Raw genomic sequence first — 20,586 nt, 5'->3', positions numbered from 1 at the left:
TTATTTTAGGCAAAGAGCCAGTGGCTTTAATCTCAAGGGGGCAGGACATTGAGGAGAAACAAAATTTCTCCTCAGCATTTTTTGAGGAGTTAAGTTTATTATCTTTGTATTTGGAGAGCATTTGTCAGCATTATTCTCTGATAGGGAGAGCTCTCTTTAGAATTCTCTAGGTCCCTATTTCTTTTTTCATTAGATTTTGGCTATAATTTGTCAGTTCTTTTTTTTTTTTTCTAAGGAATTTTTTTTTCTAAGGCATTTTATGATAATTCAGGAAGCCTATATTGCTTAAATAGTAAGTCTCAAACATCCTCAAATGTGTTTTTTTTGGACCTATGTCAATGACTAGTTCCCAATTTATTCCTCCTTGAGGAATGGTTGAATTTCTGCATAAATTTCCTACCATCTACTCTATTTCCAATTCTCCACTTTCAAAACTAACCTCAAACTTTCAGCTTTTATCATTAGAGACATATATTTTAGTCACTTAGAGGAGCATTCTCAAAATAAATTCTACATCAATAGTCCACTGTGGCGTTAGTAGATATAATATGGTGAATACCAGCTCCATGATTCAAGAATTTTGAAATACAGTATATGATATTTGCTAAATGAAAAATTGCCTATTTCTTTCATAATTAATTAATTTTTAAAATTAATTTATAGTGAATTAATTTTTCTTGAACAGTAAAGATGTTAACTAATGCCAGGTAATGGAATCTTTTCTGCTTTCAAAACTAAGTAAAATAAAAAATAGTTTTATTTTTAAAACAATTATTCAGCAATAGCAACAAAACTAAGATAAAAGAGCTTATTTTCCTGTCATAGGTTTTCATATGCTGCACTCTGGAAAAGTCAGAGAGAGGAGAAGATTCTGTGTATCAGAGCAGCATTTTTAGAGGGAGGAATTTCTTCCGAGGCTCACAGCAGCCAGAGTTCCATACTGGTCAGGAGGTAGATCAATAACCCTAGAGTCTCACCCCATAGAAGTGGGATATACTGTAGGATATACTCTCCAGAGTCAAACTAGGTAGAAAATATTTAAGAAAATTCTCAAAAGAAAGGTCAGTACCTGTGTCTTCTGATGGAAGAGAAAGAGAAAAAATAATGGCACAAAAGAATTCCTTGAATAAAGAAGCAAATGGATGTGAAGAATTAAGACACAGAGTGGTCCAGAAAAAAATAAAGCTATAATACAAAATTATTTGATTTCCAGGTTGATTTCAAGGATGAAGCAAAAATGTCCAGGCATCTAGAAAGGGAAAGAGATAATGCCCTAGCAGACATGGAGGTGTGTCTTTAGGAAAGAATGTGCCAGTCAGCCGTGGGGCATGTAGTAGCTGAGAACCTACAGTTAACACTGTCTTTAAGATCTGCCAGGGCATTTGATCTGAAATCACGTATCTCCTGGTGTGGAAGTGTAAACTACTGATCATGGTGGGGATGCTTGCTTGTAGCCATTTTCCCACCAGCCCAGGGCTCATCAGTGGGCAGTCTTGGAACCAGAGTTCCTCATTGGATGGCTGAAATGTTCTCAGAACCATAGATCAGTTTGAGGCTCTTCCTTCCTCCCTCTCTCTTTTCATGGGTGTCAGACCTGTGTCTTTGTCTGAAATTTTCCCCTGCATACTTCTGATCTCCCTCTTGTCTTTCTCTCTCATAAAAGTTACCTCCAATAAATGTCTGGCACTTCTAAGTCTGTCTTGTCTTTTTCTTGGCGGACTCGTCTGATACAGTGCTTTTATATTTCTATTAAGCGAAATTAAAATACATAAGGGAGTATGCAATGTCTACACATTTCAGAATTTTTTAAAAATGTAAAACTTAAGAACAAAATACCTAGCCAAGTTATCATTTAAGTATAAAGGCAAGATACATGCATTCTCAAATATTCCAGAACTCAAAGAGCCATGAGACTTTATGGAAAAGCAATACTACTTGCTATTGAAATACAAACATGAAAATGTGAATGAGATAATTGTTAAAAAGGAAAATGATCAATAGAATCCTTGATGCCAGATGACATTATATTAATGACTATAAGTGTAAAGGAAACACATATAACAGATACATATTTAAATATGAAGGAACTTGGGGAATTTGATAGCAATAAGCCTTTCATTAAAAAATTGACAATAAAATCCAGTTTTTAACTCATTTATTAAAACCTGAAAGCGTTAAACGGTTATTAGTTTAGAAATCAAGGTACTAGTTTCCCTGAGGTAGATATGGCTAGTTAATGGAAGGAAGCAAATGGGCTTGGAGCTATTTGGAGTGATAGTAAAGTTCTATTTTGTGATCTGGGTATGGTTGTATGGGTTTCCTTAGTTTATAAAACCTTAATATTAGTATATGTGTACTTTTCTGTGTATATATTATACCTTCATACAAAATTTTATTGGAACCCATATTAATAATAGAACTAAACCCTGAATGGCTGTGGGAATTATAGACTTAATCCAAATATTACTAAGCCTTGGGGAAAAACAAAAACAAAAACATGAGTAACATGAGTAATAAAAATGGGAATTTGGAAAAGGTAGGTAGGAGGACATAGCTGAATGCTTGCTAACTTTCTGATTGTTTTTCATAATGGAGTGTCACTTGATATAATAGATGAGAATAAAATTTATTGTTAAAATCACAAAGCTTTTCAACCCTTAGTAATTTTCAAAATGTTTTTACTCATGAATGAACTTCTTAATAATATTCTGGAAAAGAAATATTCATATGATGTTCAGCCATTCTATTTATTTTAATTTGATTTCTTTTACTTTTGGTGACAATCAAATAAAATAAATTTAACATATTTTATTCAAATTGCATTTTTATCAAATTATTTATAACCCTGTATGTTTCTAACAGTAATATATCCTTGAAAATTTGTATCTATAGGTAGATTGATGGATAGGTTGATTTACATGTATTAAAAGAGTGCTTTGTGAGTTTTAAATGATGGGTGGTTTACTCTTTTTAAAGAAACATGTTTTCATTTTATATAATAGTAGAATAGTAAAGTCATTAGTCTTTAAACTCAGAAAATGATTTAGACACAATAATGACTGTTTTTCCTGGTGAGTTTTTCTAATTCTGTATTACGTGGGATAGATTGTATCATTTGGCCCCAGGGCTTCACTTCTCCCAGTATCCACTCTCCTCGTCATGTGACTTTACATCTTCCTCCCACTTTAGGGGTGGGGAAGTTGTGATCCGCCTGCCCCTAGACACTGGACTCAACTATGTGACAGGCTTTGCTTTCAGCAATAAAATGTTAACCGGTGTGACCCAGTCAGACACGTGATGTGAGCTTGTGCATGAGTGTTGCCATGACTAGCAGAGCTGCCAAACCCTCAGCTGACTCTAGACAAGTGAACAATAAGTGCTTACGGTTTTGTTTTGTTTTTTTTGGTTTCTTAATTTTATTTATTTATCTATAAAATTTTTATTGAAGTATAGTTGATTTACAACCATACTAACATGTTAGTATCAGGTGTGGAGCAAAGTGATTCACTTTTACATATACATATATTTATTCTTTTCCAGATTATTTTCTCAAATAGGTTATCACAGAATATTGAGTAGAGCTCCCTGTGCTATACAGTAGGTCCTTGTTGGTTATCTATCATATATAGCAGTGTGTGTATGTTCATCCCAAGCACCTGATTTATCCCTCCCTCCAACATTTCCCCTTTGGTAACCAGAAGTTTGTTTTTTAGCTATCTGTAAATCTGTTTCTGTTTTGTAAATCAGTTCACTTGTATCAACTTTTAAAAATTAGATTCCACATGTGAGTGATATTATACATTTGTCTTTCTCTGCCTCACTTACTTCACTTAGTATGATAATGTCTAGGTCCATGCATGTTGCTGCAAATTATTTCATTATTTTTTATGGCTGAGTAATATTCCAGTGTATATACATACCACATCGTCTTTATCCATTCCTCTGTTGGTGGACATTTAGGTTGTTTCCATATCTTGGTTACTGTAAATAGTGCTGCAATGAACATTGGGGTGCATGTATCCTTTCAAACCATGGTTTTCTCTGGATATATGCCCAGGGGTGGGATTGCTGGATCACATGGTAGCTCCGTTTTTAGTTTTATAACGAAGCTTCATACTGTTCTCCATAGTGGTTGTACCAGTTTGCATTCCCACCAACAGTGTAGTAGGGTTCCCTTTTCTCCATACCCTCTCCAGCATTTGTAGATATTCTGATGATAGCCATTCTGACTGGTGTGAGGTGATACCTTATTGTAGTTCTGATTTGCAGTGCTTATGTTTTATATCACTCAAGTTTTTGTCTGCTCGTTATGCAGCATTGTTGGGGTGATCATAGCGGTATGTTATGCTATTATGCATTTGTATTTATCAACTATATATTAGCATTTGACTCCTTTTTGGTGGGGGTAAATCATTAAAGTGTACCTCAATATATCAGACTAGAAAACACTGGCCTGTTGATCAAAGTCCAACATCCTTGGCAAACGATACAGGCCCTTCGATGCCCATGACCTTAATAATTTTCTAGTTTCATTTCCTATGTGACTTCCCAGGTACTCTCCCTGTGTATCCCAAATATGGTACATCCAGGACTTCAAAGCTTTCTTCCACTATTTTTGCATCACTAGCTACTGGAATCCTGCTTGTTCTTCAGGATTTATCTCAAACAGAGCCTCATTCAGGGGCATCTTTGCCTTCTCCTACACTTCCTAACAGAATCAGGCCATTTCTTTTTCTCGAAATTTCCAAGCACATTTGGCATTTCATTTGGAACCCTTATAATTATACTTTCGTATTTCTTTTAGTTTTCATGTGAAAATTTTTCTCACTAAAATGTAAGCATTTTGAATACCAGTATTCTATGATCATCATCTGAACTCCTGGCGCATGAATAGAATGGGCCCTTGATAACTCAAATGAATGGGTACATGAGTGAGTGAACAGATGAATGAATGAAGCCATGTTGAGCGTGATTTTTATTCAGTTGTATTAACATATTTTTAAATACAGAAACCAGTGAAGATGCACCTTATGATTAAATATATAAAAATAAGTTATAAATTACTAAAATTCAGGTGTTTACTACTTCTTTGCTGATTTTTCCTTCTGTTTTAAATCTTTGAAAGAGGAACCCATACTTAATATCAAATTTAATGATATTTATAGAGATAGGCACATAACAAAGTACTTCGATTTCATGCTTCTCTAGCCAGGCAGCAATCAGAGAACAAAGAGTACTGTTATGTACTTTAATTCATATTTTTATGTGCCTACAGATTTTCTCTAAGTTTCTAGTGTTTGGCTTCTACAGAACAATGCCTCTGACAAATTTCCTTAAAAATCTATAATCAGGGTTTATGCTTCATTTTTTCAGGCTAAGAATAAGGATGCTCATAACTAATAGAATTTTGCACTGTTCCTTATTTTCTTAAGATTCAATGTAGAGATGCCTTACCGAATAGGGTTTATACTTTTAATCTGTTCTTTCTCCCTGAAGAATACATTTTATTTAATGAACAGAAAACTTCAATCCAATTCAAAACAAAACAAACAAAATACATGGAGTACTTAAATCTCTTCATTTAAAAAAAATGTAGATTTACTTTTTTTCTTTCTTTTTCCTGAGCACACATTAAGTTGGTATAAATAATATATTTTAAAGTGACAATAATAAGCATTATAATTGCTTACATGAAATTAAAATACATCGTTCAAATCTTTTAAATGTTGATTTATATCAGAAGATGGAAAATAAGCCTGTAAAAGTCAAAATGGTTTTGAATTCAGAAGTTGAAATTATTCAAGGGAATTATCAAGATGTACTTTGATAAAATATTAACTAAGTCTGAGTTTTAAATTTACTTTTAGCATGATTAACTGTGGAGATTTTTAGAGCATGCCAGATTAAGCAATTGGTAAAACAACAAATGTGTCAAAGACTGAAAGTGATTTTGCAGAAGAAAAAATAAGAAACAATTACGAAGCGCTTCATAACTTTCCCATCATAAAAAATTGTTTGATGTGAAACTTCCAGTAACATGAAATTTCTTTCAAATGAATTCATATTATCAATCAAAATGTTATATGTTATTAAGTAAAATAGTAAATATATATGTTATATAACTATATATGTGTGCATATGTATATATAATATTAAATTTGCCATTTCAAGCAAGGCACCAAGATGCAACAGAAGATGCGTATACAAAAATGAGATATCAGACCAAAATATGAACTTATCAAACTACATCTAGTTTAATTACTTTTGCACCCCTTATCCAATAATACTAAACCAGACAAAAGAAATAAGAATTTCACAAGAATGACCAGAAACAGAAAAAGAAGACCACTTTTTGAAAACACCTGTTGGAGTAATGTGCATCCTATCTTCTTCCTAAGTAGAGTGGAGGGCCCGTGTCCGTTTACTTTAACTGAAGTGAGTGAAACTTCAATCCTTGGAGAATTCTCAGTTGACCCTATGTTTATAATTAACATAACGAAATAATTTTTTACTTTTAAAATATCAGCCAATAAACCAAGGGACGTACTAGATTCTAAGATTTCTTCCTGGATTCAGGGAAAAATGGGCTTCCCCTGAAGTTTAAGAGAATATTATTAGGCAAAGCTAAAGTCGTAGTTCAGTTATATCACATCTGTTATGTTTGTTTAATCTTTCCTTCAGAATTACATATATAAAATATTTGCTCTTAATTTTAACAGACCTTTCCGAGATTTTGGCTTCACTAAACTCAGTATATTCAGTAATTTTATCAATAATAGGACCAAATCGTATCTTGCACATTTTTCTTATACAGGCTTTTTTGTAATACTAAGTTTTGATAGGTTTCCTAATTTTAACTTTACTTAAGTAACATTCCAAATAGTTATTTCATTACATCTAATTCACTTTAGATAATTTCAAGAATAGATGAAGTGATAAAGAACTTAAACGTAGTGATACAGAACTTAAAAAGGAATGATTCCTGGGAGATTATGATTGAATCGTATCTTACCATGCTTTCTTTATTCCACAGCTAAAATATTGAAATTTTAAGAGGTATATCAGTTAGAATTAGGAAGAAGATGAGAGCACACAGAAATCTGAACATCAAAAATTATTAGCTATGATGGGGGACCAGCTAGCAATAAACAGAACTGTGAAGAATATAGTAATAACAGATACAGGAATAGGACCCGGCCCCTAGGACTTCAATAGTGTGCAATGGATGGAAAAGGATCTGGAAGATGCCCCCATGCCATAGACTAAGATGCAAACTTCACCGGAGAAGGCACAGCCATGACTGGATGGCCGAGTTTTCTGAGGCTGCAAAGCTGCTCAGGGGGGTGCCAGCAGAAGCCATTCACAGGTGATGTCCTGCCAGCAAGAGTCTGCCCTGAGCCACCTGAAAGGACTTCTGAGTAAGCAGTCCCTGAATGCCTGGAGCTGGCCCTTTGAAGACATGGGTGGGGCTGGAACAGGACATTGCACAGATCAGAGGTGCTTCCGGGCTACCTCAAGGAGCATGCCAGGACCCCGAAGAGAAACCCATTCCTCCTCCAGGTTCTCTTAGCAAAGTTCAGCATTGTGCCAACCGGCAAAGGAGAAATGTTCACAGGGCCCAGCTCCATTGTGGTAGAGAAGGCAACGAACTGTGGATTTGCAAGGGTTGCTGGCATTCAGCAACTCGCACAATGAAATACCGAGTTTGGTTTTTAGCAAGATCAGCCCTCTGGCTACAATAAATCAAATAATGTGTCATGGTTCTCACCGTAGCTCCCTACTCCTCAGGCTGTGACTTGAGCTGAGAGCTTGTCATTTTTATTCTGTATGTGCTCAAGTGCACTTAGAAAACATCTCTCCTTCACCATAGTCCTTGTAAGCCATCATCACTGCCTTAATGGTCAAGTGCAGCAGCCACTTGGGCTCTCGAGACACTTGCTTCAGTTGGCACTTTATCACAGTACACCACAGGTGCTAGTTTAAGTGTGATGTCATTGCGTGCCCTGGGCTCCTAGAATGCCATGCACCATGAACAGAGAGCTCCGCACTGCAGTTAAGCTCAAGGGTACGACCAAACCTCTCCCGAAACCCATCTTTGCAGATCTGTCCCCTGGGACCACTCCCAGGGCAGAAAATCTCCTAGTGATTTGAACAGGAAAGGCTTAATATAGAGAATTATCGTTACAACAGAGGATCGAGGTAATCATTACGGGCATGTAATGATTAATGATTAATAGTACTCTAACCCTAATCCTAACCCTACCCCAGACTGGATGGTGTACATAAGGACTTTAAAAAATAAAGGAAATGCACATACAGGGAGCACCCATTCCCCCTTGGGTTGAGTGTAGCCAAGGAATCATTAGGAACTGGAAGAACCCCTTTCCCAGGGCTGAAATCTAAACCTCACTGGAGAGGGCGCATCTGAGGCCCACTGGAGAGCAAACGTTCACTGAGGTCATGAGCCCCTTGGGGGAGTGGCCAGGGACACTGCCCCCAGACAACTACCATATGCGAGTAGCCACCACGAGCTTCTGGGAGCCTAAGCCGCCCAAGGCTTGTACTGCGAGAGCCTATCCCAGAGCTCATCAGAACCAAGAAAATTTCCTCTTCCTGGATCCCTTTATCGCCCTCTGCCGACAAAGCTTAACACCACGCCACTGACAAATGACAAGTATTTACAGGGTCCATCAGCATTTTTACAGAATAGACAATGAAGGGTGGATTTAGGGTAGAAAGATAAAAATTGTTGGCTATCACAGAACACTAATGATAGCCATTAGGATTATATTTGCAAATAATTTTACCCAGCAAGTAGGAACATATGCTCTAATATGATGTGGAAAATGTAGGAGAGGGAGCCATGTTTATTTTTCTGATGATAAATGAGTGAAGAAATCTATATATTAATATTGGAGCCAGGTAGGAGCAATGTGAAAATAATAATAACAATAGCAGCAGCAGCAATAGCAATAATAGAAACAGAAGAGAGACTGTTTGAGGAAAACTGAGCCTGTTCAATGCACTGGTGGCCCACTCAACATGACATTGTAATAGATGTTTACAGAATAAAAGGAAAATATGGAGAGTCTAAACTTGGAATAAATTGATAGATTTTCCTCTGAAGTTACTTAAAGGAAGTTTCCATTAATTTATTAAGCTTCATTCTTATGTTTCATTTTGATGTAGCTGTTTCACTCTTTTCTACATCTCAGAAATAGTAAGAGATATGCAAATAAATTATTTTAATCTTTTAAGAAAATAGTCTGTTCAAAAGCTCTTTGCCACAATTAAAAGGAAGCTGTGTCTGACATGCCTTCTCTTTGAACGTTGTAAATACAGTAATCTCTTTAACTCACAGAACAGTTAGATGTGTAAGGAATATGTACATCTCTGTTGGTTCTTTTGGCTGATATTATCTTTCTTATGATCACTACCCACTGGCTAAAGAAAAAAATGGTACAATTAAAAAAATTTTTTTTCCATTATAGTTTATTATAAGCTATTGAATAGAGTTCCCTGTGCTCTACAGTAGGACTTTGTTGTTTATCTATTTTATATGTGATAGGATGCATCCGTTAATCCCAAACTACTAATTTATCCCTTCCCTCCTTTCCCCTTTGGTAACCATAAGTTTGTTTTCTTTATGAGTCTCTTTCTGCTTTGTAAATAAGTTCATTTGTATCATTTTTAGATCCCACAAATAAGTGGTGATATCATATGATATTTGTCTTTCTCTGTCTGACTTACTTCACTTATGATCATCTCTAGGTCCTTCCATGTTGCTGCAAATGGCATTAGTTCATTCTTTTTCATGGCTGAGTAATATTCCATTGTGTGTGTGTGTGTGTGTGTGTGTGTGTGTGTGTGTGTGTTTGTGTGTGTGTATGTGTGTGTGTACACAACATCTTCTTTATCCATTCATCTGGATATTTAGGTTGCTTCCATGTCTTGGCTATTGTAAATAGTGCTGCTATGAACATTAGGGGTGCATTTATGTTTTCAAATTAGAGTTTTCCCCAGATATATGCCCAAGAGTGGGATTGCTGGATCATATGGTAACTCTGTTTTTAGCCTTTTAAGTAACTTCTGTACTGTTTTCCATAGTGGCTGCACCAATTTACATTCCCACCAATAGTGTAGGAGGGTTCCCTTTTCTCCACACCTTCTCCAGCATTTATTATTTGTAGACTTTTAAATGATGGCCATTCTGACTGGTCTGAAGTGATACCTCATAGTACAGTATAAATTTTACAATTTATATCTTTAATGATATCTTTAAAAAACTATCCTTTTAGATAAACTAGTCCTTTTAATATAGTGCTCAGTCTCTTTGAGCCCCTCCCTCTTCCTGTGTTCTTCTCTTGATGATATCTAGGTGTAAGGGCAAGGCAACTTAGTTACAGTAGAGAAGGATGAATCTCAGTTCTCATTGGTCACTGTTTTCTGAATTCTCACTGGCTCTTGTTGTGATGCTGTCTGGTTTTCTCCTTTCCCAAGTAAGGTTTCATCTTGGGTATTTTTGGTGGAGGGGTGATTCTGCCACTGGAGCCCAAGGATCCCAGACTAAAACTCTTCCTGAGTTGTCCACTGGTTCCCGCACTACTCTGTCTCTCTGCAGACCAAGAACATTTCTAAGTCTCTTCCACAACAATTTCAGACCACAGGAAACTAGGAGCCATGCACACATTTGCTCTTGCGCCATGTTGGATGGTGCAGAGCTGAGGTGGGACCTGAAAGTCACCCAGCAACAAAGAAGATGTTTCCCCAGACTCAGTGCTGTCAGGATGTTTCTAATTCTGTCATCTATAAAGATCAGGATGGGAAAGAAATTATCCAGAGCCCCCTTTGTGTGCTATCTCATATTTTGTCTTCCATCTTCCTCTCACGGAAACTTTGGATTTTCTCATTCTCTACATCCTATGTACATTGTACACACCTTTACATGCCTTGTAGCCCAACATTATGGGTAAAAGGGTATTATTTCAAATTACAAATGGAGAAAATTTATGATTTCAGCCCTTCCTTCCATGCTTGGTTCTGACTTTTTAAGTTAGTTAAGTTTGTAAAATATTCTTGTTCTAGACAAAGCCCTACTTCAGTACTAGCAACAGGATTCTCTTTTGGGTGTCAGAAGCTGATTATTTACATCCTTTCTGCATTCCTGCCGTAACCACCCTAAACCTTTCCAGTCAAATCCATGCTACTGGCAGAATAGCAGGAATGTTGATTAAAAGAAAGATGAGAGACAGGGGCCATTCATATAGTTCAAAAATATTATCTCTTTTATACAGGATTTTTTTTTGGATAATCACTTTTATACTCTGCTATTTGGTTTTTTAAAATTATCTCACTGTTTTAGTTTCTTTTTCTTATTATTAATAAATTGTTAATTTCTAGCTCACTTTTCTGTTTTATCAAATAAGATTAAGTTGGGCCTCAAGTGACCAGACTCAACCTTAAAATATTTTTTTAAATTCATGTTTATTTCTGTCTCATGTGAAAGTAGGATGTCCTTGGTTGGTATAATGGCTCAAAAATCACCAGGGAAGTCTCCAGGCGCAGTGGTTAAGAACCCACCTGCCAATGCAGGGGATACGGGTTTGAGCCGTGGTCTGGGAAGGTCCCACATGCTGCGGAGCAACTAAGTCCATGCGCCACAACTACTGAAGCCCGCGTGCCTAGAGCCCATGTTCCGCAACAAGAGAAGCCACCACAATGAGAAGGTCGCGCACCGCAGCGAAGAGTAGCCCCTGCTCGCCACAACTAGAGGAAGCCTGCACACAGCAACGAAGACCCAATGCAGCCAAAAATAATAAATAAATAAATTAATTAATTTTTAAAAATCACCAGGGATTCTCTCTTGTTGAAGCATCATACTCAATAACTAAGTTCTACCTCGAGGTCCAAGAACAACTCCGTAGCTCCAGCCATCATGTTACATTTCAGCAAACCGGACAGAAGCCACGGAAGGAGAAAGCATCCTCCTCCCACTCCTGGAATTTGTACACCTCATTTTCACTTACTTCTTTTGGCCAGGTCATAGACACATAACATAGCTATTTGCAAGGGAGACTGGTAATCTTTTTTGTTTCTTCTGAGCACCCATGTGTTTAGCTAAAACAATGAAGGGCTCAGAGGAAATGGACATTGGCAGACAATTGGCAGTCTCTGTCACATGCGTATGTTACAGATGGTGGCCATAGTAAGTGAGAAAATAGTACCTTGTTTAATTTTACTATCTTGCTTGAATACAAGGCATCATTTTCAAGAGTAATGTGTGATATTCAAATAATCATTGCTCTTCAGAGAATATCTCACAAGCATACGCTCTGTGGATAAACGTCCTCCAATCAGAAGGTTCCTAACACTGTAGTACCAAACCATTTATTTGGCTTGATAGATTAAAAACATGAAAGGAAACAAAGAAGCAACCACAAAGCAAGCCATTGCCTTTGGGACTACTAGGGGGAGAAATAGATAGTAACTTTAAGAGAATGTGAGATCCTTGTGTTAGCATGGGTAATACTATGTGCTGTAAAAAGCGAATCTAACAATTTCAGTGGATCTGTAGTGTAATTGTTTTTGCTGAAGTAGTGGACTGCACCTTTTTTGCAAAGGGCCAGATAGTAAATATCTTAGGGTTTTCTGGCCATATAGTCTCTATCACAGAGACTCAGCTCTGCTGTTTTAGTTTGAAAGCAACTGTGGATAATACATGCATAAGTGGGTGTACTAATATCCAGTAGATTTTTACTTACCAAAACGGGTAGCTGTCAGTTGGCCCTGACTTAATGTGGGTGTTTCTGGCCAACAGGAGGCTAAGATATTCAATCTTCTAGAACACCAATCTGCTAGGAGAGCACAGGCTGGCTGTGTGCTTAGGGAGAAGAGGAAACTGCTCTGGTGAATGGCTAACTCATCTCTGCCTCTGCCATTTTTGTAACAATTCTGAACTTTTACATTATTTCACAGTTTTAAAAGCATGTGTACATATCTGTATGTTTCACTAGAAAGCTACGAATTAGATAATTTGGTTATTAATACAATATTTTGTGGGAGATGGAGGTTAAGGAGCTCGATCAAAGGAATGGAGCTCTTAAATGTGAGAATAAGGAGTTAAACTCACGTTCCCAAACCAGTCTGTAGCACACTACTTCCGACATCTTAAAGTAGAACCCATGGGTGGATGGAATATAGGAATATAGGAATATAGCACACTACTTCCGACATCTTAAAGTAGAACCCATGGGTGGATGGAATATAGGAAGAGGGTAGGAAGAACTTTGTGCAAATAAATTAAGAAGCTAACCTAAATTAACAGCAAGCATTTAACAAAAATCATTAATTGAGCATCTATTACATTTTAATTGGTAATGTGGCAGATATAAAGGGATTTAAGATATGCTTGTTAATCTTCAGAGGTTTATAATATAGTTGGAGATACATAATACATATATATTTTATATATACATATATGTAGATTGAATACCTATAATCTATACTTATTGATATGTTTATATAATCTAGAGCTATTATAGCTATATAGATGTATGCATACAAATAACAACTGTGATGAATATATTGAGGGGCAAAGAACTTACAACTTTGAATTACATGATGAATTTTAGTTTTCTTTAAAGTTTATGAGTTTCTATCAAGATACAGAATGAAAGCAGATTCTTTATTTCTTTGTGGTTTGTTGTTCATGGACATTGGGTTCTCTAAAGGCACAAGTAGAATGAGTGTTCTCAGCACATGAGTTTAAAGCAGCTGTGTCAGCTGCATGGATAACTGTATCAATTGTCTATTCATTAAAGTTTCCCGGGGTCGTTGACACAAGATCCTCACAACTTTGGAGCTGTTAGGACCTACAGTATCAGTAACACTCTAACTTGTGTGATAAAACAGAATGGGTTTTCAGGACGCATTAGCTGTAAAGAGGTAGACAAGGAACATATATAACTTCCAAAGTAATTACGTGACAAACTATGGTGGCAAAAACATCTTATGAAACGATCATTGAGGTTGACGATATAGGAGAGAGAAAGGCTTCAACCTTCAGTGGTTTCAACTCTGGTGTCATGCTACAATCATGTGGGAAGATTTTTTAAACATCAATGGTTGGACCAATCCCAGACCAAGTTAATCAAAATCTCTGGGCGTGGGGCTCTGGAACTGGTATTTAAAAAATTCCCCACATAATTCAAATATGTAGTTAGTATTGAGAGCCACTGAACTAACTCAGTGGTTTCTCAAACTTTATAAGACTTCAGAATAACCCTCCAGAGTTTCTGATTCAGGTTCCTAAGTGATGCTGCTGGTGTGGGGACCACATTTTGAGACCATTGAACTAGCAGAACTAATGTACCTCATATAAAGATGTGAAAGAGAGGGGGTCCAGTGTACCAGTGGAAGGATGCACCCTGATGGTCAGAGGCTGCTTTCCTCCATGATCACAGGAGGGGACGGTGATGGGAAAAGGACGATTGATCTGAGATGGGAAGGTAAGGGCATGACCATTTCAATGAAGTATATGTAAGGTAATCAAATGAGAGTTGGGTAGAGGATGGGAGCATAAATTTTGAAGAAAGAAGAAGGTTATTTTCTCATATTGTGAATATTAAGCAAACTATAGAAATATAGTAGTGTTGCCGAAATTCAGCCTCTATTCACTGATGCCGAATAGAAACAGGGAGACACAGTTTTGGGTGAGGTAGAAAAGAATAGCTTTATTGCTTTGCCAGGCAAAGGGGGCCACAGTGGGCTAATGCCCTCAAGACTGTGTGCCCCGCCCTGGAGGGGGTAGTGAGGAGTCTTACAGTGTTCAAGGAGCAGGGCGTGGTCAGCCAGAGGACATTCTCCTGATTGGTTGGTGGTGAGGTCATTGGGAGTCGGCATCATCAACCTTTTGGTTCCAACTGTTCTGGGGTCTACATGCTTGTGGGCAGCATGCATTTATCGTCTCCCAGCTGATGGGGGTTTCAGTATCTGCAAAACAACTCAAAGGCCATGGTTCAGAATATTCTCCATAGCCCTTTTGGAAGTACTAAAGGTCTTTGACTTTGTTTAATGGCTAAAGTTTTATTTTGTCTTGCTTGACTGTTTTCCTTTCTTGCAGTTTCTCACTTCTCTGATTAAATTTATTCTTTGACTAAAGTTTTTCTACAGACAAAAGGCAGGCGGAGGACATGGGTGGGGTCTGTTCTGGGAAGGGGTCATAGGATCCTGCTGGGTTACAGTAGTAATACTAGGCAGTCCCAATTTAGGTTTAAATCAGGAATTTAAAATGGGGAAGTGGTCTGCTTGTATAATTTTCACTTGCAACAGTCAGAAATGACCAATATATAAGATTCTTGTTCAACTACCACTTATTAGTAATCTTCTAGTATTAGGCAATGGACCAAATCCTTTTTGCTTAGATCCGTCCACAGAAACATTGAGAGTTGGCTTCTCTGCGAAGAGCTAGATGATAGCAATGGATGAAATTATAGCTATTGAAACACTTCAAAGGCTGTTTATGGTGACTCTGTGTCTAATTATTCTTGCATTGACATAATCAATGCCTTCATTCCATCTGATCATTGTGGGATCAGCTTGTCTTTGCCTTTTCTGTTCAGAGCAAACGAGCTGGCATAGGCAAGCAAATCACGCAGCTGTTGACATTTGTTTCTGTAAACCCTTTGGGAATTTCACTCTAGATGTCTTCATCATGTAGGTACACTGAAACAGAAAAAATTAGCCTAGGAAAATATTAATGTCCACCAAGAGTTACTTAGGGTACCAGAATACTCAGGAACTAGATTTGAAGATCCCTGGAAATGTGCAGGAAAGATTAAATCAATGTACTTTAGGATAAGCACAAAAAAAGTTAACCAGATTTTTAATAAGTATGTTCCTTTCAACACACAAGGATAAGCTGCCCTTTTAAAGGATGCAAAACCATTTGTGAATTATATAAAATAATCTTGCTTGTAAAAAGTTGCTTCATGGGAGATAAATGTTTCTCTCGGTAGAAGTGGGTATATTGCCTTGGCGAAGTCTATGGGATTGGCATTTAACCTCTCTCTGCGTTTTTTATGACACTTAAAAGTGTGCTTCTACTATTTACAGAGATTCCAAATGTGTTCCTTAATTCAGCTAACAGTTCATAATCCCTACTGTGCAAGCTCCCCTTCCTTTAATGCCCATCACAAACTAGAAAGGTAGGGAAGCTAATACAAGCATCCCCTGCTTTTCGAAAGTTTGCTTGCTTTATGAAGACTTACATTATTTTATTACTTGATTTTGCTAACTGAAAGAAATTCGAAGAGGATATTTGCTTTTACAAAAAAAAAAAGTGAAAAGCAAAAGCAGTGTTCAGCATTATTTTTGCTGCAGCAGCTGTGATAGAGGCAATGCCCTCACGCCCCACCTTCAACCCCACCCCACTCCTGAGAGTGGCATCGCCTCCAAATCCTTCCCCTTCCCCCGGGAACTACACTCAGCATCTCAGCGTCAAGTCACCAATGGCTTTGAACTGTTTCTGTGAGCATCTATGCTTTACCTCGATTTATTCTGTGCATCTGTTAGGTCATTGCATCTTCACTTTACACCATTTCCACTTAGGGAAGGTTTCACAGAAACACACTGCTTTCAGATAGCGGGGAAACCTGTATTACCCTCCTTTTACAGATGAAGAAAAACTAAAGCCTAAACTAATTGCATAGTCTTGTAATGGGTGCCATAGTCTTGTAATGGGGGCCATGGACTAGGCTCCATGCTTTTTTATTCCTTGCCAATGTTTTTCTACCCAAGAAAGGTCGTTGAGTGTGGCTTTTTATACTCCTTAAAAATAAGGCAGGGCTTCCCTGGTGGCGCAGTGGTTGAGAGTCCGCCTGCCGATGCAGGGGATACGGGTTCGTGTTCCGGTTTGGGAAGATCCCACATGCCACGGAGCAGCTGGGCCCGTGAGCCATGGCCGCTGAGCCTGCGCGTCTGGAGCCTGTGCTCCGCAACGGGAGAGGCCACAACAGTGAGAGGCCCATGTACTACACACACACACACACACACAAAATGCAATTATTAAATTTCAAGAAAGATTGAATTTCTGGAAATTTAAATTCCTCATACCCTAAGGAGTAAAGCATTAACGGGAGAAATCGTGGCATTTTACCCTTCTCACCCCAACCTCCTTCAGAGGAAATTAGGCTCATTTTCTCTCCCCTAGCTACCAATCTCCTCTTTACATAAAACAAATTTGAAATTAAAGTAACTTAGAAAACACAAAGCAGGGACCTGAAAGGGGAGTATGATGGGATTCGTCTCCAAATTATGATTTCAATGAATAATTTGGCACTTAAAGATGACTAAAGGTCTGGGTTTTGACCAGAAACTAGCTTTGTTTCCAGCAGGTGTATTCCAAGGGTGCTTTTAGCTTGCTAAGTCCATGCATCTCTGCCCTGAGGGAAGCTGCTTTTTTATGACTGAAGAGCTTTCTACTTCAATGGTGATTTGAGGTACTTTGAGCTGGAAGTCTGCACTTCTGAAAAGAATGAAAGTGCCTGGAATCCAAACAAAAAGAGAGCTAGCTTCTCTGTGTACTGAGAGCAGAAGCTTTTAACTTGGGCCCCAGGGAACCTCAATTAGAATCAAGCAGCATAGCCTCAGGGAAGCATATGTATTCCAGGGCACTAGGAATCAAATCTAGACCTTTCCTTTTAGTTTCTTAGTTTCCTTGGTTCCTCTCCTCTATCCCGCCCTTCATCCAACCTTTAGTATTTCCTCTGTATTTTTGTCACCGAGTCCAAGCTCATACTGCTTGCTGCATGACAGGCCAATAATCGAGAAATGGTGTTGAGGCAAGAAAGAGCGTCTTTATTTGGAAAGCCAGCAGATGGAAGATGGTGGACTAGTGTCCCAAAGAACCATCTTTCCCAGGTTTGGCTGCTAGTTTCTTTTATAGAACAAAGAGGGGGAGGTAAGAGATAAAGTAAAAAAAAAGACAGTAAGTTGTTGTAGATACTTCCTGGTTCTGGCCAGACTCCAGAGAGGGGTTGTGTTAATTTCTTCCCGCCTGCAGCCATTCACAGGTGAGTCTGGTCAGGATGTTTCCTGTAAGCTAAACAGGTATTTTAGCTTAACACCCAGGCATGGAAGGCAGGGTTCCTGGAGATGGGTCATTCTGTACACTTTAAGCTATAGACAATATCCTTTTAGTGATTAACCTGTAGCAAAAGCAGTAGAATACAAGGATTCTATTTCTCAGACCTCCTTACCACAAGGTAGCTTCAGTTACTATCTATAACACTAAATTGGAATAAAAGCGTCAAATTTATCATCCCCGTGATTCAGTTGCCTCAATGCTTAAGTGCATCGTTTTCACTAAGATGCGGAAATGAAAATAATAATATAACAATTTACCTCCCATGGTGTTACAGGTATAAATTATTGTCCTTCTCAAGAAAAGAATTTTACATCGTATTTTTCTTCTAAACAGCCACCTTGGTGAACAGAATCAGCTACTGTAGGAAGTCTTTGCAGGGTTGGTGCATTACAGGTTACTTCAGAGGAGTCTGAGATGAGGCTGTCACCAAATGTACCACCTGTAAATAGAAAGGGCAGAGTGAAAATAGCATGAGCATATGTATTAGGCATTTAACGGCACAGCCAGAAAGAAAAACTTAGAGCTTTTTTTTTAATACAGCAAGTTCTAATTAGTTATCCATTTTATACATATTAGTGTATATATGTCAATCCCAATTTCCCAAAATTAGAGTGTTTACTTACCTTCTTTGAGTCCTTGGATAAAATATATGTTCCATACTTCAGCTTCCTTATCTGCCAAACAAAGACTCAAAAATAATCAGGGATATTTCTGAAGTACATTGAAATATTGAGCTAGTGTTTATTCTCTGGAAAATGAGAGACATATATGAGATGGATTAGCTCAAGATGGCAGAGTAGAAGGATGTGCACTCACCCCTTCTTACAAGAACACTGGAATCACAACTAACTGCTGAACAACCATAGACAAAGAAACACTGCAACCTACCAAAAAAGATACCCTACGTCCAAGGACAAAGGGGAAGCCATGGTGAGAAGGTAGGAGGCACGCAATCGTGATAGAATCAAGTCCCATACCCACAGACTGGAGAACAATTGTACCACAGAAGTTCTCCGACTAGAGTGAAAGTTCTGAGCCCCACATTAGGCTTCTCAGCCTGGGGGTCTGGCAACAGGAGGAGGAGCCCCCAGAGAATCTGGCTTTGAAGTCCAATGGGATTTGATTCCAAGACTTCCACAGGACTGGGTGAAACGGAAACTCCACTCTTGGAGGGCACACACAAGGTCACATGGGCACCAGGACCCAGGAGAAAGGAGCAGTGACGCCATAAGAGACTGAATGAAACCTACCTGCTAGTGTTGGAGGGTCTCCTGCAGAGGCGGGGGCCAGCTGTGGCTCATGGCAGGGACAGAGACACTGGCAGCAGCAGTCCTGGGAAATACTCATTGGCATGAGCCCTCCCGCAGGCCACCATTAGCCTGTAGGCTCCAGTGATGGGACGCCTCAGGCCAAACAATCAACAGGGAGGGAACACAGGCCCACCCAGCAGCAGAAGACAAGCAGATTAAAGTTTTACTGAGTATGGCCATGCCCACCAGAGGGACAAGACCCAGCTCTACCCACCACCAGCCCCTCCCATCAGGAATCTTGCACAGGCCTCTTAGATAGCCTTATCCACCAGAGGGAAGACAGCAGAAGCAAGAACTACAATCCAGCAGCCTGCAGAATGAAAACCACAATCACAGAAAGTTAGATGAAATGAAATGGCAGAGGATTATGTCCCAGATGAAGGAACAAGATAAAACCCCAAAAAATAAACCAAGTGAAGTAGAGATAGGCAACCTTCCAGAAAAAGAATTCAGAATGATAGTGAAGATGATCCAGGATCTTGGAAAAAGAATGGAGGTAAGTATCAAGAAGATGCAAGAAATGTTTAACAAAGACCTAGAAGAACTAAAGAACAAACAAACAGAGATGAACAATACAATAACTGAAATGAAAAATACACTAGAAGGAATCAATAGCAGAGTAACTGAGGCAGAAGAACAGATAAATGACTTGGAAAACAGAATGGTGGAAATCACTGCTGCAGAACAGAATAAAGAAAAAGAATGAAAATAAATGAAGACAGTCTAAGAGATATGTGGGACAACATTAAATGCACAAACATTCACATTATAGGGGCCCCAGAAGGAGAAGAGAGAGAGAAAGGACCTGAGAAAATATTTGAAGAGATAATAGATAATATTCAAATAGATAATATTTGAAAATTTCCCTAACGTGGGAAAGAAAAGAGTCACCCAAGTCCAGGAAGCACATAGTATCCCAGGCAGGATAAACCCAAGGACAGGATAAACATGCCAAGACACATAGTAATCAAATTGTCAAAATTTAAAGGCAAAGAAAGAATATTAAAACCAACAAGGGAAAATCAACAAATAACATAAGGGAACTCCCATAAGGTTATCAGCTGACTTCTCAGCAGAAACTCTGAAGGCCAGAAGGGAGTGGTGTGATATATTTAAAGTGATGAAAGGGAA

General features: G+C 38.3%; 1 protein-coding gene across 1 annotated transcript in view; it reads left to right on the top strand.

The window, feature by feature from the left end:
- The window catches only part of ZNF385D (zinc finger protein 385D), a 768,390-nt gene that overhangs the window by 56,209 nt on the left and 691,595 nt on the right, over positions 1-20,586 (top strand). The window lies entirely within an intron of this gene.

Source organism: Physeter macrocephalus, chromosome 1 (genome assembly GCF_002837175.3).
Source record: "Physeter macrocephalus isolate SW-GA chromosome 1, ASM283717v5, whole genome shotgun sequence".
In the NCBI taxonomy this organism is placed as follows: domain Eukaryota; kingdom Metazoa; phylum Chordata; class Mammalia; order Artiodactyla; family Physeteridae; genus Physeter; species Physeter macrocephalus.
The sequence above is the reverse complement of the archived record's forward strand: the minus strand, read 5'-3'. Positions and strand labels throughout refer to the sequence as shown.